The sequence below is a fragment of the Erinaceus europaeus genome, chromosome 17, assembly GCF_950295315.1.
Source record: "Erinaceus europaeus chromosome 17, mEriEur2.1, whole genome shotgun sequence".
NCBI lineage: Eukaryota > Metazoa > Chordata > Mammalia > Eulipotyphla > Erinaceidae > Erinaceus > Erinaceus europaeus.
The window spans coordinates 30,787,920-30,802,557 of NC_080178.1; positions in this window are offsets into that span (position 1 = coordinate 30,787,920).

Sequence of the window (14,638 nt, forward strand, 5' to 3'; positions counted from 1 at the left end):
GGGATTACATATGCACACACTGATCATTAGAGAGAAACATAGTTTATGCAAGAATACAACAAAAGAATTAAGGTCCCATGTGGTGACCTTGGAACCTTATTTTGGTGAAATATTCTATTCTTTGTAGTGAATTAGGTATTCATCCATTATTAAATAGTTATTCATTCATTATTAAATATATGTATTCTATTTATTCTGTGAAATAAATAAGATCAGAGCTACACTCCTTGGAAATCAAACTCGATGTCTCATGCTTACAAATCTTCACCACTGTACTAAAACTCTATCTTTCGATTCATTCACCTGTTTGTTTTTTAATTTTAGTATCTCTATTTATTCGCTAGAGACAGCCAGAAATTGAGGGGGATGGGAGAGATAGTGAGGGAGAGAGACAGAGAGACACCTGAAACACTGCCTCACCACTCAAAAAGCTTTTCTTCTGCAGGTGGGGACTGGGGGCTTGAACCTGGGTCCGTTCGCATTGTAACATGTTCATTCAACCAGGTGTGCCACCACTCAGCCTGTGTTCTTCTTCTTTTTTAAAATTAGTTTATTTTTTATTTTTCTCCTTGTTTATCGTTATTGTTATTATTGTTGTTGTTGTTATTGATGTTGTCGTTGTTAGATAGGCCAGAGAGAAATGGAGAGAGGAAGGTAAGACAGAGAGGGGGAGAGAAAGACACCTGCAGACCTACTTCACTGCCTGTGAAGCGAACATCCTGCAGGTGGGAAGCCAGGGCTCTAACCCGGTTCCTTACGCAGGCCCTTAATGCTTTACTCCACTTGCGCTTAACCCTGTGCGCCACTGCTGGGCTCCCACTTCTTCTTCTTCTTTTTTTAAAAGTAGGAGTTGTCCTATTAGTAAACAAATAATCTTCTGTTGGTATGTTCCCTTCCCCCCGACCTCTGAGAAGAATTGGTTTTCCCCTTGCTAGTTTCACACCCCACTTTCTCCCCGCCCCCTATGCTAAGGACAGGCAGAGTCCCAGCAGCAGCTGAGGAGAGAGGATGATGGAGAAATGCACGTGGTGTGGTGATTTGCCCGTTAGTGAATAAAGATTAAACTGAGTTCTCAGCCCAGCCGTGTGTCTCTGGTCGTCTCTGTTACCCGCCTGTGAAGCCAGCCCGGATAAAACAACAATCTTCAGACATTTAGAATGGATAAATGAAAGACTTGCAGCCAAAATAATTACTTAAGAGATAGGCGCTGTTAATGAACATTCCCTATGCATATTTTGTATCACACATACCTTTATAAAAACACAGTATGTTCTTTTTGTAAAGGAATAGTCATTGTTTTATTATTTACTATATCATGTACCTTCTTTCATGTCTGTAATAATGACAACTTATCATGGTTGTCTGTGTGTCTATGTTGGGTTTTGGGAACCTGATCACTCCTCTTGAGATAGTCTTAAAAGATGGTTTGGTAAATAGACCCAGGAACCAGGAAGCAATTATAACACTAGGTCTGATATTGGTAAGACTAAATTTGAGACGATGATTTTGGCTAAACTAATCCCGAAACTGAACTTACCCACAATTCTCAGACTAATGTGACCAAAACAAGTACATCTTTTTCTGGAGAACAACGAACAGCAAAGCATGACAGCCCAAGAACAGAGGGGGAAGGAGAGAATGGGATTATGTCACATTTCTGCTAGAGATACTATGAACTCCCAGAATTAAAATTACTGGGAAAAAAAAAGAAATACTTGAATACTTAATGTGCACATTTATTTATTTCTTCTATAGATACTGCATAATACATCAGGAAGAACTTTGAGCTTAAGTACTTTATATCCAGAAATGACTTGTACCTTTCTCTGCATCCTTACTTTAAAAAATAATTTTATCATTTGTGATTTAACATTGGTTTACAAATTTGTACAATTTCAGGGGTATAATTTACACCTATGTATGTATGTGTGTGTGCTGGGCTAGCGTTGAGGGCGGGAGAGATGACCCAGGAACCAAGCTCGTGGAGGTAGCAATACAAATCTTTATTCATGCAGGAGTCCCAGAGTCAAAAACCTCAATGGCCGGCATCTGTCTCCCCCTGCACGCCTGCCCTCCTCTAGGTCGGGAAGAGAGAGAAACCAGAAACGGAAGTGACTTTTATAGGATAAAACCAGAAGTGGCAAGTTGGAAACAGAAATGGCTAGGAAAAGGGAGTGGAGAAAGGAAAAAGGCACATTGGGAACTTCCTTAGCAACTGTTGTGATGGTTTTGACTGGTGGGATTCATGTTATCCTGTAGGCAGGGTGGGTCTCGAGGTAGAAAGAAGATAGATCAGTGGGTGGAGATCTTTCAGGCAAAGCAATGATTACATAAATAGGCCATACTATCAGCAATGCAGAATGGAGGGGGGGGGCTGCCTTAATGCCCGACATGTGTGTTCCACTCACTACATCCACCTATGAAGTTCCTATGCTGTCCTCTGTCCTCTGATAATCACCATAGTTTTCACCAAATTCGAATAGACATTTTGGCTATGATTTTTTAAGTGTATTTAAAATATCTATATGCTATATATAAGTAAATCCATCTGCTAATAGCTTGTCATATCTTGTTTGTCATAATCACCTTCAGTTCCATTCATTCTGTCTTGAAAGATACATTATCTTTTTAATTGCAGAGTAGTATTCCATTGAATTTATTTATTTATTTTTGCCTCCAGGGTTATTGCTGGGGCTCAGTGTCTGTACCACAAATCCACTGTTCCTGGAGGCCATTTTCCTCCCTTTTGTTGCCATTGTTGTTTTTTATCATTGTTGTGGTTATTATTATTGTTGTTGGATAGGACAGAGAAATCGAGAGAGGAGAGGAAGACAGAGAGGGGGAGAGAAAGATAGACACCTGCAGACCTGCTTCACCACCCGTGAAGTGACTCTCCCTGCAGTTGGGGAGCTGGGGGCTTGAACCAGGATCCTTACATCAGTCCTTGTGCTTTGTGCCATGTGCATTTAACCTGCTGTGTTACTGCTCAACCCACTCCATTAAATTTATATTCCATGACTTCTTTATGCAGTCGTTTGTAAATGGGAATTTATGTTGATTCCATATTTTCACTATTTTGAGTAGTACAGCTATGAAAACAGGGTTACACATATCTTTTCATATTAGTGTTTTTGCATCCTTTAGATAAATGTCTAAGAGTGGTATTTCTGGGTTTAACGTATTCTAACTTTTACTTATTTAAGAACCCCCCATTCTATTTTCCTTCATTTTTTAATTAAAAATTTTTTATTGCTCAGCACCTGCACAACTAATCCTGATGAACATGTTTTCCTTTTTTTATTTTTAATTTATCACTTATTTATTATTTTATTTGATTATTATTTTCTTTATTTGATAGAATAGAAAAATTGAAAGGCGATATAGAGGGAGAGAGACATGAAGACACTCGCAGTACTTGTTTCACTGTTTGTGAAACTTCTCCCCTACAGGTGGGGAGTAAGGACTTGAACCCAGGTCTTTGCATATGGTAACACGTACACTTAACCAGGTGCACCACTACCCACTTCCTCCCCATACTATTTTCCACAGGGACTGCACCAGTTTGCTTTCCCACTAACAATGTGCCAGGGCTTTTTGTTTTCTTCTCCACATCCTTACCAACACTTGTTTGTCATTTCTTGTTTTTTTGATGTAGGCCATTCTTACCAATGTGAGGAGTTAAATCTTGCTGTGGTTCTTAATTGGAATTTCTCTAGTAATAATGTGGAACACTTTAAAAAATATTGTGGGGGCAGGGGTAGATAGCATAATAGTTATGCAAACTGACTTTCTTTCCAAAGTCACAGGTTCAATCCCCCACACCACCACAAGCTAGGCCAGAACAGTGCTCTGGTTAAAAAAAAAAAATGTGTGTGCCATCTGTCCATCTGCCTGTTCAGATATTTTGCCCATATTTTTATTGGATTCTTTTATTCTTATTGAGTTGTATGGATTTCTTTATTTTCGGTATCAATCTCTTGTCAGATGTGTGCTGTGAAGAAGGGCAAACTGGTTTGCCTTTTAAAATCATTGTGGAAATTTCTTTTAAAATGTAAAGTTTTTTTTATTAGATATATTACCATTTGTTTACATCAGGCTCAACCTGATGCTGTTGACTGGCTACGGAAGAAGGGCAAACGCTAGAAGAAGAAGGTGTTAGATGATGGTCAATTTTCTTTTCTTTTTTTTTTTTTTTGGTGTGGCTGTCCAGTTTTCTCAGCACATTTATTCAAGAGCCTTCCCCCCGCCCCCACATAACCCTTGTATGGTTTTGGCTCCACTGTCATATATCGGGTGTCCATGTATGTATGTACTCATTTCAGATCTCTCTGATCCTTTATTATTACATATTTTTAAAAGAGTTATCTGTGATGCCCTAATCAATATCAATCAGAATTCTATGTATCTGAAACTCACATAATAAATTAACTCACACAATGACTCTGAAAAAATATTTATCTCATTAAAATGTGTTACCTGGTAATTACTGAAGTTAAACATACTGTATGTCTATTGTTCACTTGTATTTTTCTATAATTCATTTGTTCATAACTTTGCCTAGTTGGCTATGTTCATTTCTTTTTGAGTTGTGAACTTTCTTGGTATAAGAAATCTAAATAATCTGTCACATAGAAATTAATACATTCCCCCTTAGGCATGTCACTTATCTTTTAAATTGTTCAGTGTTCTTTGACATGTAGTAGTTACATTTCTTTTTTAAAAATATTTATTTATTTATTCCCTTTTGTTGCCCTTGTTTTATTGTTGTAGTTATTATTGCTGTTACTGATATTGCCATTGTTGGACAGGACAGAGAGAAATGGAGAGAGGAGGGGAAGACAGAGAGGGGGAGAGAGAAAGATAGACACTGGCAGACCACCTTCACCGCCTGTGAAGCGACTCCCCTGCAGGTGGGGGGGGGGGGCTCAAATCGGGATCCTTACACCAGTTCTTGAGCTTTGCGCCATATGCGCTTAACCTGCTGTGCTACCGCCCAACTCCTAGTAGTTACATTTCATTTCTATTTAATCACTGTGTTACTTTTTTAAAGAGTTTCTTGGTTTTGTATCATGCTAAGCAAATTTCAGCATTCTAAGGATTAGAGTATTTCCATTGATACTTTAAATCATATGGAGTTTACCTTTTTAGTCATGCTGGGAATATAACAGTTCATAAAGACACCTGCAGCCTTGCTTTACTGCTCATGAAGTGTCACCCCCTGCAAGTGGAGACTGGGGGCTGGAATCAGGGTCCATGTGCATGGTATCATGTTTTCTCTCTGGGTGTGTCACTGCCCATCTCGTGACATAACATATTTGTTATCACAATAATTATGATTGCACTTTAGTAGCGTTTTATTGTTAGGGAAGTTTAAGTAATGTCCTGTGATAAATATGAAGCTTTAGCTTATGAGGGTAATCTAGTTCTGATTCCCAACCTCATTCTGATTAATAAAGACGGACTCTTGAATATGTTCACTGAGTTATGAAGGATGACCATCTATAGATGAAGACAATTACTTTTCCTAGAGTTTAGATGTCATAAATATTTTCTTTTTTCTTTCTTTTTAATTTTTATTAGAGATTTAATAATGATTAACAGGACTGTAAGATAACGGGTACAATTCCACACAAATTCTTCTTGCCTTATTGTTTCAGGCTTACCCCTCATAAATATTTTCTGAACCATCTCATGAACCAATCAAGTCAGACTTCTTGAATAACAGACAATTTGGGTGTGGTGGTGAAGCACTTGGTAGAATCCACCTACTAACCTTCCCAAAGTCATGGGTTCAAGCCCCTACATCCCATTTTTAGGGAGAAAGCTTCATGAGCTTGAAATAGTACTTGAAATAGCTTCATAGGCATGAAATAGTAGTTCAGGTATATTTCTTCAGGGAGAGGGAGGAGAGGGAGATGGAGAGGGAGATTGAGAGAGAGTGGCAGAGGGAGAGGGAGAGGGACAGGGACAAGGACAGGGAGAGGGAGACCAGAGTACCACTTATCTCTAGAGCCCTAGTTTGCTGTGTCAGGGACTGAACCTTGAACTTCAGGGCCCCAGGCATGAAAGTCTAATGAACAACCAATGGACTATCTCCTTAACTTCTGCTATATATGTATATATATAATTTACTTAATATTTTATATTTTATAATTTGAATTGGTACATTTATTATAATATTGCTTTAAATAATACAAATAATTGGGGGTCAGGCAGTTAAGTGCACATAATACTACGTGGAAGGACCTGCACAAGGACCCAGATTCAAGTCCCTGCTCCCCAATTGTAGGGAGTGGTGAAACCGGTCTGCAGGTGCCTGCCTTTCTCTCTCCCTTTCTCTCTCCTCCTCCCCTCTCAGTTTCTCTCTGTCCTATCGAATAAGATAGAGAAAAAAAAAAGGAGAAGTAGCAGGTGCAGTAGATTCATATTGCCAGCAATGAGCCGCAATGACAATAACCCGAGAGGCAAAAAATAAAATAAAATAATGTATTTAGTTTGTTGTATGCTTATTTTTTATCTAAGAGTTTTTACGTACATTATATAACAATCTTTGCATCCACTATAGTTTCTTTCATTACTCTATTGTGCAAATGGGGAAAAAGTCTCAAGGACTTGAGTAATTTCTCAATGTTGCCATGCCTTTCATTGCAGTACGAGTAAAACATTTAGATTACTGTCTTTTTTAACAGAGGATTTGTTATTTGCAATGTTTTTAGTTACTATTAACTAATCTGCTTCTTGTCCCTGTTTCTATTTTAAAATTAAGTGTCAAAATATTTACAGATGTATACATCTGTAATGTTTTATGAAAAAAATCTGTGCCTTCTCTTGTTGACAAAACTCCCAGATGTTGCTTAAATAAGAATGGAAGGAAATGTTATTATTATTATTTTTTTGGAAATGTTAAATTTTTAACTTATGTTAGAGCAGAGACTTAACTTTTTCACCATCCAAGTAAATTCACCCTTTGAAGTCTTATGGGTCCCAGCTTAAGATCTCTTTTTGTTGTAGACATTTGATAACTATTACCTTTACCTTTTTCTTTTTTTATTAGTGATTTAAAAAATTATAAGATAATAGCATTATAATTCTATACCAGTCCCACCATTAGAGTTTTGTGTACCTGCCCTCTTTCAGTTGAAACTGCAATGGTTTCCCCAAGGTTATAGATATTATCACCCTTTTCTCATTAAATAAATTACCATTAAACTACTTTTAAATTTTTGTTATATATAATTCATAGCTTTATTTATTTATTTATAAAAAGGAAACACTGACAAAACCACAGGATAAGAGGGGTACAACTCGAAACAATGCCTACCACCAGATCTCCATATCCCATCCCCTCTCAAGGTCATTGTGGGATGCAGAAGATGGGAAGGTCTGGCTTCTGTAATTGCTTCCCCACTGAACATGGGCGTTGACTATTCGTTCCATACTCCCAGCCTGCCCCTCTCTTTCCCTAGTAGGGTGGGGATCTGGGGAAGCAGAGCTATAGGACACATAGGTGGGGTTGTCTGTCCAGGGAAGTCTGTTTGGCATCATGCTAGCATCTGGAACCTGGTGGATGAAAAGAGAGTTAACATACAGAGCCAAACAAATAGTTGAACAATCATGAACCTAAAGGCTAGAATAGTGCAGATGAAGAGTGTGTGTGTGGGGGGGTTCCTCCATTTTGTAGATAGCTAGTAGGCATATTTTGGTTATATTCCAAAGGGCCTGTGGCTATACTAGTTCTTTTTTTATTTTTTTCCCTGAGCCTGAAATCTGATATGCAGGTAGATCCAAGTTATTGTCTGGGGAGATGATGTCATGGCTGGAAAAGGGACAGAAAGCTGGATCAGGGAAGAGAGTAGCTCCCTAATATGGGAAAGGGGTATAAATATTGTTGACTGTAAACCCCATTAATTGATTTGGTCTGGGGGCCATATTCATCTTAAGACCCTATGTGACCTCTGCATCAGTGTAGATCTGAGCTCACATTCTGTGGTCAAGAGTAGCAACATTCCAAGCTGCCCCAATTTCGACCTATCTATCTCAGGTGTAGCATAGTGTTTGCAGCAGCCTCCCTTCAGTGGATGGAACATTCTCTACCATTGTTGATCCAAGTGAGGGCAAGGTTCTATGGAGGACCCACAAAGGAGTCTTTATTTTTTAATTTCTTTATTGGGGAATTAATGTTTTACATTCGACAGTAACTATAATAGTTTGTACATGCGTAACACTTCCCAATTTTCTATATAACAATACAACCCCCACTTCGTCCTCTGTCATACTTTTTGGACCTGTATTCTCCCCTGCCCCCACCCCAGAGTCTTTTACTTTGGTGCAATACGCCAATTCCAGTTCAGATTGTACTTGTGTTTTCTCTTCTGACCTTGTTTTTCAACTTCTGCCTGAGAGTGAGATCATCCCATATTCATCCTTCTGTTTCTGACTTATTTCACGTAACATGATTTCTTCAAGCTCCATCCAAGATGGGCTGAAAACGGTAAAGTCACCATTTTTAACAGCTGATTAGTATTCCATTATATATATATACCACAACTTGTTCAGCCACTCATCTGCTGTTGGACATCTGGGTTGCTTCCAGGTTTTGGCTGTTACAAATTGTGCTGCTAAGAACATATGTGTCCACAGATCTTTTTGGATGGGTGTGCTGGGTTCCTTAGGATATATCCCCAGGAGAGGGATTGCAGGATCATAGGGTAGGTCCATTTGTAGCCTTCTGAGAATTCTCCAGACTGTTCTCCACAGAGGTTGGACCACTTTACATTCCCACCAGCAGTGTAGGAGGGTTACTTTGACCCCACAACCTCTCCAGCATTTGCTGCTGTTACCTTTGCTGATGTATGACATTCTCACAGGAGTGAAGTGGTATCTTATTGTTGTCTTTACTTGCATTTCTCTGACAATCAAAGACTTGGAGCATTTTTTTCATGTGTTTCTCAACCTTTTGGATCTCTTCTGTGGTGAATATTCTGTCCATGTACTCTCCCCATTTTTGGATGGAGTTATTTATTTTCTTGTGGTTGAGTCTGGCAAGCTCTTTATATATTTTGTTTATTAGCCTCTTGTCTGATGTATGGCATGTAAAGATCTTCTATTCTGTGACGGGTCTCTTGGTTTAAGTAGTGGTTTCTTTTGCTGTGCAGAAGCTTTTTAATTTGATATAGTCTGATAGGTTTATGCTTGCCTTAGTCTTCTTTGTAATTGGATTCATTTCATTGAACATGTCTTTAAAATTTATGCGGAAAAGAGTTCTGCCAATATTTTCCTCTAAGTATCTGATAGTTTCTGGTCTAACACCCAAGTCCTTGATCCACTTGGAATTTACTTTTGTATTTAGTGAAATATAGTGTTTCAGTTTCATTCTTCTGCATGTTTCAGCCATTTTTCCCAACACCATTTGTTGAAGAGACTCTGCTTTCCCCACTTATTAGTCTGGGCACCTCTGTCAAAGATCTGATGTCCATAGGTCAGTAGAGGTATTAAGTAGAGGTATTAGTTCTTCTTTGAAGGTTTTGTAGAATTCATTTGTAAAACCGTCTGGTCCAGGACTCTTATTCTTGGGAAGGTTTTTGATAACTGTTTCAATTTCATTAGCTGTGATGGGCCTGTTCATGTTATTTAATTCCTGTTTATTTAATTTTGAAAGTTCATAGGTATCTAGGAAATAGTCCATTTCTTCCAAGTCCATTTCTTTGTTGTCTGTTGTGATATCTCCTCTTTCAGTTACTATCTGATTTATTTGGGTCTTGTCCCTTTTCTTTCTTTTTTTTTTGTTGGAGTCTGGCTAAAGGTTTGTCAATTTTTTTTAGTCTTTCGAAGAACCAACATTTACTTTCGCTGATCTTTTGTATGGTTTTCTTATTTTCAATGTTCTTGATTTCTGCCCTAACTTTAGTTTTTTTTCTGTCCTTCTAGTTGCTTTAGGGTTCCTATGTGATTCTTCGTCTAGGTCCTTAAGGTGTGCAATCAGGCTGTTTACTTGTGCTTTTTCTTGTTTCCTAATGTGTACTTGTATGGCTATGAACTTCCCTTTCAGTACTACCTTAGCTATGTCCCAAATATTTTGATAGCTTGTATCTTCAGTTTCATTGAACTCTCAAACATTTTGACTTCTTATTTATTTATTTATTTATTCATTTATTTATTTATTATTTGATTTATTTTTTCCTCTTTGACCCAGTAGTTTTTAAGGAGTGTACTGTTGAGCTTCCATATTTTGGGACTGTTACTAATCTTTTGTTGATTTTTAAGTGTTAGTTTAATTCCACTGTGGTCTGAGAAGATGCTTGGGATGATTTCAATGCTCTTGAATTGGCTGATGCTGTCTTTGTGGCCTAACATATGGACTATCCTTGAGAATGACCCATGTGGTCTTGAGTAGAATGTGTATTCCAGTTTCTTGGGATGAATGCCTCTGAAAATGTCCAATAGTTCTAGTTTATCTCCTCATTTAGCTCCCTCATGTCTTTATTGATTTTCTGCCTGGATGATCTGTCAAGTTGAGAGAGAGAGGTGTTGAAGTCCCCTACTATGACTGTGTTGGTGTTAATATATTGCTGTAGCTCTTTCAGTAGATGTTTGATGTGTTTAGATGGCTTCTCATTGGGTGCATAGATGTTAATAATTGTTAAGTCCTCTTGGCTGACTGGTCCTCTGAGCATTAAGTAATGTCCATCCCTATCTTTTTAATTTTTTTTTATTTTAAAGTCTATTGTGTCAGATATGAGAATAGCTTTTCCTGCCCTTTTGTTGTTGTTGTTGGTCATTGGCTTGTATGATAGTTTTCCATCCTTTCACTTTGAGTCTGTGTTCGTCTTGTGTAGTTAGGTGGGTTTCCTGTAGACAGCATATTGTTGGGTTGTGTTTCCTGATCCTTCTTCCTACTCTGCCTTTTAATTGGTGAATTCAGGCCATTGACATTTACTGATATCAAAGACTGAAGATATTTTAATGCCATTCTTGTAGAGTTTTAGAGTGTTCTGATATATGGCCTATTTATGGTGGTTTGACTGTTTCTAGGAGACCTTTCAGAACTTATTTCAGGGCAGGCTTGGTGATAGTTGATTCTTTCAACTGTTGCTTGTCTGAGAAGGTTTTTATGGCTTCATCTAGTCTGAATGACAGTCTAGCAGGATACAGTATTCTTGGTTGAAAGCCTTTCTCATTGAGCACTGGATAGATAATCTTGCCATTCTCTTCGGGCCTGTAGTGTTTATGTGGAGAAGTTTGCTGCTAATCTTATGGGTTTTCCTCTGTAGGTGACTCTTTTTTTTTTCTCTTGCATCCTTCAGGACCCTTTCTTTATCCTTATTCCTTTCCATTCTAAATATGATGTGTCTTGGTGTCTTTAAGTCTGGGTTAGTTCTCTTTGAGACCCTCTGGGCTTCTTGAACATTTCTATCTTTGATGTTGTTTAGACTAGAGAAGTTTTCAGCTATTATGTCCTGAAGAATGCTTTCTTCCCCTCCCTCTCTTTCTTGCTCTGGTAAGCTAATAATGTGTATATTATTTTTTTGAAGTAACCCCATCGATCTCAGTTGTTGTTTTCAGTATCTCTTAATCTTTTTGAGATCTCTTACTTCTTTTTTAGTTTTCTTCAATTCATCCTTGATCTTGCTTATTCTGTCTTCAGCCTCATTTATTCTATTATTTCTCCCCTCCTCTGTTTTCTGGAGTTCATCTGTTTTTGTTACCCTGTTCTGATACTGTTTTAACTTGTTCAGCCAGTTATGTTCTTAGCTCAGCTATTTCAGCTTTCAGCTCTCTAATTACCTTGAGATAATTAAGTTTTACTCAGATTCTCATTTTTGTTTCTGCATTTGTGATGACAATTCTTTCAAACTCTTTACTCACTCCTGTGATTATTTCCTTAACTAGTGTGTGGATGTTGACCTCATTATTTTGTTGTTCAATCTTTGGGGGGCTTTTAGCTGTACTCTCGTCCTGGTTCATTTCTCCAAGATCTCTTCTTGGTTTAATCATTTTATATAGTACGTTATTAGGTCCCTCTCTCAGTACTTGTAAACTTACTGATCACTCTTGCCTGGATTAACTTGTGTCTATGTAAGGTAATGAAAGGCTTCACAGCTGTGGAAATTAACAGTTGTTTCAATATTATTTTTATCCCTGATTTGGAGTTCAGTGGTTTAAAAGCCTCTTTTATTCTTTTTCTTCCCTGTAGGTTATGGGAGCCTGAGGGCTTTTAAACTATAAGTAGGCTTCTTAGCCTAATTACTGACCCCTGACCAAGAGATAAAGCAGGTTGGGGCAGAGATAAACCAGTGATTATGCAAAGAGACTCTCGCAGCCCCATTGCTAGGCCATGGAGTTATAGATCTTCTCCTGAGTTTCATCATTAGTTCTGTAACCCCTGGTGTCAGCACAGGGTTCCCCCCCCAACACACACACACTGCTCCAGATTCTGAGGGCTGTAGCAATGGAGATTCACAGTTGCATCTGGTGAGTCTCAGGAGAGTCCTCTAATCCCTTCAGCTGTCTTTTTGTTGGTGAAACAGACTGGAGGTTTTGTCTCAACTGGTAAACTGCTGGACTATTACTAGCCACTCAATCTCTTCCTAGGTTCTTCTATGTCAATGAGCCACACGTGTTTCACTTACCAGCGATTTTGTGGGTTCCTGAAGTCATTCTAGTCCTGTCTTGTTGTGGTTCCAGGTGGTCTCCTTTGTTATTCCTAGCTGACCAGGGAGATGAGAGGAGAGAAACACAGCTGCTGCTGCTCTGTAACCCTGCCTCCAGAAGTCTGAATCCACAAAGGGGTCTATTTTGTTGTTCCTGATAGACATGATCAGTATCAATGGAGAGAGGAATTTATTTGAGGACTAGGCCCATCATGTCTGTTTGGGAATCTCAGGACTCTCCAAATAGGGCCACAGCTGATAGGGTGGCCTGATAGTGACTAAAGATTCATCATTAAAGTATGCCAGTCTCTTGCCCTTATTCAGCTTTTGCAGTCCTTGCTTTGCTAAGGTTAGCTTTGGAGTGAGTGAGAGAACTGTAATAGGAAGCAATTGAGGAGGATATCTAAGTCTAATTAGACACTATTTCATTACAAACTTTATACTGACTCACTGCAGACTATTGTGTACTTTTGCTTTCAGGTATGTATTTTGCTCTAATTTATGGATACATGTGAACATATGCCCTATCTCATGGGACCTGGTCTATATCTAGGTTTTGGGACTTTGTTAGAAAGTGAACCACCTGGAATGGAATTAGAGAATCCTATGAAAGGAAAGGTCTCACCAGAGTAAGGAGGGTGAAGGGTTGACATTCCACGCCTGATGTTTCTGGACACAGTCTGAAGTGAAGCATGCTGAGGTGGTACTCGTGTTGATTAGGTTGTGATTGGCGGATGCAATATCATTTGGTATGAATTTAGAGAAGCATGCAGGAAAGTGAGCCCCACCCTAGAGGTTCCTGGATTGGGGGAAATATAGGCTCTATAGAGGAAGTGGGAGGTTCCTGCTGTCTTAGGGTTAAGAAGACAATAAATAGTTATTGCTATAATAACATTATTTGGCAATTGGGTTAACTTTGAAATATACCTTTGTTAGGATTTTCTGTATCATACACAACATCACCATAATTTATGTCCTTTGACATTATTTTTATATAGATATGCTACCACTTAGTCTGTAGGGATGCAGAGGTCACATAGGGTTCTAAGCTGAATATGGGCCCCAGACCAAATCAAATCAGTGGGGTTTACAGTCAACAATATTTCACTCCTGCTTGCTTTAGGTTTTCTTTGTTCTTCTACCTCTTTACGATATGTAGTCAGGTTTTTTATTTGAGTTTTTTTCTTGTTTCCTAATGTTTGCCTGGCTAGTTATGAATTTCCCTCATATTACTGTGCCTCAAACATTTTGATAGATCATATTTTCATTTTCCCCAGGAATTAAAATGTTTCTAAATTCTAAAATTTCTTCTTTGAACCAATAAGGTTTAGTAATGTATTATTGCATTTTTGTATATTGGAACTTTCTTTTAACCATCTGCTTGTACTTAAATGTTAGTTTAATTCTGCTGCGGTCTGAGAAAATGCTCAGGGTAATTTTAATGCTCTTGAATTGGTGGCCTAACATATGACCATCCTTGAGAATATTCCATGTGTTCTTGAAAAGAATGTGTATTCCAGCTTCTTGATGTGAAGAGGTATGAAAATGTACATGAACATGGTATATCTTTTAATTTATTTGTATCTTTTGTCTATTTCCTTGAATAGTGCCTCACAATTTTCTTTTTTACAAACTATTTTGTAAAAATATTCTAATTAATTTTTTTTTATTATCTTTATTTGTTGGATAGAGATAGCCAGAAATTCAGAGGGAAGGTAGTGATAGAGAGGGAGAGAGAGAAAGACATCTGCAGCACTGCTTCACCACTTGCAAAGTTTTCCCACTTCAGGTCGTGGTTGGGGACTTGAACCCAGGTCCTTACATGTATTGTAACATGTGTGCTCAACTAATATATGTCTTTAACTTCCTGTGCTAGATTTATTCCTGATATTTGATTGTTATTACTGCTATAGTAGAAGGGATCAGTTTCTAAATTCCTTCTTCTGATTTAGTTTTTGCATAGCCGAATGATACTGGTTTTTACATAT